The sequence below is a fragment of the Mastomys coucha genome, unplaced genomic scaffold (assembly GCF_008632895.1).
Source record: "Mastomys coucha isolate ucsf_1 unplaced genomic scaffold, UCSF_Mcou_1 pScaffold8, whole genome shotgun sequence".
Taxonomy (NCBI): Eukaryota; Metazoa; Chordata; class Mammalia; order Rodentia; family Muridae; genus Mastomys; species Mastomys coucha.
The window spans coordinates 51,198,866-51,204,038 of record NW_022196914.1 but is presented as its reverse complement, the minus strand read 5'-3'; positions in this window follow the sequence as shown (position 1 = coordinate 51,204,038).

The following is a 5,173-nucleotide window of genomic DNA, read 5'->3' as shown; positions in this document are numbered from 1 at the left end:
ATTTCCATTTTTAGATTCTGGATGGTTTTGCTCATTTCCTTCACCTGTTTGTTTGTGTTTTCCTGTAGATCTTTGAGGGATTTTTGTGTTTCCTCTTTACGAGCTTCTAGTTCTTTACCTGTGTTCTCCTGTATTTCTTTGAGGGTGCTATTTATGTCTTTCTTAAGGTCCTGTATCATCATCATGATAAATGGTTTTATATCTGAATCTTGTGTTTCTGGTGTGATGGTGTGTCCAGGATTTGCTATGGTGGTAGAATTGGGTTCTGATGATGGCAAGTGACCTTGGTTTGTGTTGTTTATTTTTTTACGCTTGCCCCCCGCCATCTGGTTAACTCTAGTGCTACTTGTCCTTGCTAAATCTGACTGTAGCCTGTCCTTCCTGTGATCCTGGTTGTGTCAGAACTCCTCAGAGTCAAGCTGTCTCTGTGATCCTCTGATTCTGGAATCCTGGTATCCTGGGTTTGTTAGATCACCTGGGAGTGTGGCTTTCTCTGTGTTGTTGGACTGGCTGCAGAGCTTGTGCCCAAGGTCTGCTCAGAACACTAACCCAAACAGACTGGAAGGAACCGGAGTCACTGGGCTGGCAGAGTTCCTGTGTGTCTAGTCCCGCTGGTCCCAGTTTCTCCCAGTGTTGGGACAGATGTTGGTTCCTGCTCACCTCTGATCCTGGGTGTGTCATAGCACCTGGGAGTGGAGCTTCCTCTGCGCTAGGAGTCTTATATTTGAGATTCCTAGAAGTTATCTGCAGAAGGTATAATGCTATACTTGAGGCTTAGATATTATCCTTATTTTAACATTATTTATAAAGTAGGAATGTCTGTATGTTGGCAATCTTCTTAGCAAATTTTTGAATTTGCTAGAATTCTTGATTCTCAGCTGGTAAGAGGTTTTAAGATTCCTTCTTCCTTCGCATTCATTTAATTTCTAGTGTTCCTGCCCTGCCTCAATATTATCATAACTCTTTAAGATAAAAGTAGTATTAGTCCCAATATAAAGATGACTAGATGCAGCTTAGATGGATAAAAACACACTTTGCATCTCACAGCTGGAAAAGATAAATGAAGTCTGATAGTCACAGTGTGCTCAACGACTGTGCTACTCTGCTTCTTGTATTAAACCCCCTCAGCAAGTAACCAAGTGCTTTATACTTATTACGAACAAAATTAAAGAGAAAGCCCTATCCTCTGGCTTTTACAATCTGACTCTCCTTAATTCCCACAAAACTCCCTAATCCTTGGGTTTAGAGGACAGAAGACTGGGAGGAATACTGTAGAATAATGTCCTCTGGAGATATTGCACACAAGAGTTCTCAAGAACTGTGACTGCTGCCATAGACCGACACAAAATTACATTTGTCAACATCCCAGCAAGGACAGGAGAAAACCCAACCTCAAGCGGAGGAACTATAGGGAGCTGACAGGTGCTGAGGAAGGGACAGTTTTCTTCAGGGAGGAGCCCCCTTCTGGGTTCCCTAGGCCTCAGTAGTCACCCTTATGTCTGTGGGCATACAAGCAAAACTTACAGGACTCAACAGGTTAAGAAGAGGGAATACATTTGAGAGGGGGATTGTGGGAGGGACAGAGTTGGAGGATGAAGTAAGTGGTGGATGATCAAAACGCATTGTAACTATGTATGAAATTCTGAAAAAAAAATTAAAAGGCCTAAAAGGCCTATATGTGCTAAGTATATTTGGTATGGTCATAGTAAATAACAGTGTAGTTATAGGATAGTAGTCAACAGATATGAGTGAACACAGAGCTAACAAAGAAGACAGAAAAAGCCAGAAGAGGGAAGAATAGGAACTTCCTGTTGCAAATGCCTTCCTCGTTTCCCTATAGCCCCTGAGTGAACAAATGACTCACTGCAGATTGGATTGCAGCCACAATTACAAGTTGGGTTTTCATCAAATGTTTGTAGATTAGTCAAGTTCAGTGAAAAACTGAGAATATACAAATCCCATTTGCCACAATGGTAGTTCCATCTTTAAGATAAATCTCTATTGCTGAATTGTTAGGAAGGAAGCTAGGCTTTCCTTGACCTGCCCTTGAAGTGTGTACAGAACTAATAAATATTCATAACTTAAATGCCAATGGTAACTGAGTATGCTGTTTTCCAGGAAAGATGTGGAAAATATCACTGAAAAAAGGCACAGGTGGAGGTGAGAAAGGAGTGATTATGCCTCATGTAGACTGTACAGCACATGAAAGACTGTCAAAGAACAAAGTTATAACAACTCAAAGATCTTCAGTGCCTTTCCTGTGTGATTCTCATACCAGGACATATTTTTTTCCTGCAAATTAGGATCAGTGTTCTCATGAACAGAAAAGACTGGCTACAGAGAGAAGAGCTTAGGAGAGCAAATCAGAAAACAATGTATGGCCTGGACATCTTAAAGCAAATGCTTTTTGAAAGGTTAATCAGTATTCTATCATTTAAACTTGTCACATGTTCTTCATCCATTCACCTGTTAGTGAGGTTCTCAGGATGTTTCTATAACTTAGCAGTTGAGGGTAGTACTGGAAGAAGTTTGGAAATATAGGTATCTCTATTCTGAGCTGACTTTGTGTGTATGCACAGGAGTAGTATAGTTTGATCATTGTGGTAGTTGCATTGGAGTGTTCTGTGCAAACTCCATGTTGACTTTCATAGTGGCTGGGCTGATTTACACTTTCTTGTGTGTGTGAAAGGGCTTATTTTCCTCAATTTTTGCCAGCATTTATTATTTTTCAGCATTTTTAATGATAGCCACTCTGATAGCAGTAGTATGGAATTAAATACAGTTTTAGTTTACATTTCCCTTGCTGGCAAAATATATTGAGCCATTTTTATGTACTTATTTGTTATTTGTACTTTTTTAAGAAAAGTTTCTGTTCAGTTCATTTTTCTATTCATTAATTAGATTATTAGACTTTTAAAAAGTTTTCATATATTCTGGATTTTAATCTTTTGTCAAAGAACAGCTGGCAGAATGTTTTTATTCCATCTCATAATCTGTCCCTATGGTGGCAATCATTTCCTTCGTTGTGCCAAAATAATATTTGATACAATATTATTTATCAATTTTTGCTATTATTTATTGAGTTATTAGTGTAGTACTAAGAAAGTTGTTGTCTATGTTTACATCTTAAAATGTTTCCTAGGCCTTGCAGCCAAAATGTGCTGTGTCTTCAGGAATAGGGTCTCACCATAATCAGTTTCAAATAAGGAAACTTTCTCTCTGCTAGCTAGCTATCATATAGGTGCTATGTTGGGGCCTATGAGAGAAAAAGACATTAGTATTTTTATTCAGTACTAGATACTACATCCAGAAAAGTTGTTGCCAATAAAATATGTCTAGGGGTGCAATAATGGTATGACTTATGGAGTAACCAGTCACTTTCTGGTTGGATTTGAGACCTGCTACACATGAGGAATTTCATGCTTGATGTTGTAATGTAGTCAAAAGCCAGTAGCTGTAGAGGCTACAGGCCCTTGGGTTATTGTTGGGCCAGTCTTGGTTGAGGAAGAGTCAGTGTGATATGATTCCTACCCCTGGAGCAGAGCTAGCAGGATGTCGGTCTCTTTGAGTACTGATGGTTGCTGTAGTTGTGAAGCCTGTTTGTGTAATAATGTACATATTCTACTTAATGATCTTTCTTTGGGAAATGTTCTCCTTGCCAAGGTTAATGACTCTATGATAATCCAAAACAGCACAATTCTGGGAATTGAAAATGTGTCTGATCTTCAGCAATATAGTGACACTGTGATCTTTAGGTCATCTCTTAAGGCTGTTGGAAAGAACTATGAAAACTTGAGTTCAACAGAAGTTCAAAAATGCATAAGTCAGTGTAAGTACTGTTCTTTACAGGATTTCTAAACTATGCAGAACATAAGGATGCAGTATGAATTCTATGAGATACTTCAAGGACACGAAAGAAGTCATGTACACAAATGAGTCAGCTTAGTCAGAAAGATATTAAGGAAGGAGAAATAGTTTGGTCAATAGGGAAAGCAAAACAGAACAAAACCCTGGATCTTGAAAGAGAAAGGAATAGTTAAAAAATAAGGCTCAGATACAATATTAGTGGTAAAATGGTGGACTCCTCCATGGAAGGCATCAACAACTAAATTTGATCCAGATATTCTGCTCCCTAAAGGAAGTAGTTACATACATGATCCAAATAGAGTTTGGGGGTCAGACAAAAAATATAGTATCAAGAAAAAAAGATGATGGCTTAATGATATTCCTACTTTTTGGGATCATTTAATTCTTTTCAATAATATGCCTGGAGTTGCTAAGATAAAAAAGAAAAAAAAATCTAAAGATTAAAAGAAAATATTGAAGTAGCTAAGAATTATAAAAATGAGCTTCAGTGTTGACTGAATTGGCATAAACAAGAGCTCGCTAAATTGCAAAAAAATTTATAAAGTGTATTATATTTAAAGCTAACTTTCTTAAAATAGTCTCTATGTCTAGACTTAGAAATCACAAGTGCTATGCTTAGTGAACTGCTGTGCTTGCTAAGTTTTGAAAGTACTTGCTCTCTGGTTCCTTTGACTAGAATGTGCTCTGTATTTCAGTTTCTAAGAGTCAAGTGGATAAGGTCATAAAATGCTGATTCATGGAATGATCAAAAGGGAACAGGGTAAATGATTAAACTGCTATGCAGTTTCTAATAAAGTAGTTTATACAAATAAAAGACTAGGCTTGGTCTGTAGGGGAAAACTGTCTTGAGCAGATTGCACAGCTGTTAGCTTCCATCCATCACTGACTCCGAGTCATTTTTCTGCTGCTCCCACTTATTCCTTCCTCAGGACTCTCTCTCAAGCTGAGACTAGAATTATTATTTTGCTAAATGATGTTGCATCAAATTGCCTTCTAAATATTTCTGTGTTGATCTAGTTAGGTTTCTTTTGCTGTGATAAACACTATGCCTAGAAGCGACTTGAAAAGGAAATGGTTTATCTACCCTACACCTCTATATCCTATACATCATCTAAAAGGGTCAGAGCTGGAACTCAAGGCAGGAAACTGGAAGCATAAAGTGAAGCAGGAATCATGGGAGAAATGCTGCTTAATGGTTTGCTCAACATCAATTACTCAGGTCAGTATCTTATACCACCCAGGACCACCTGCCCAGGAGCTGCACTGTCTCTAGTGGGTTGGGCCTTTTTCTACCAGATAGCAATCA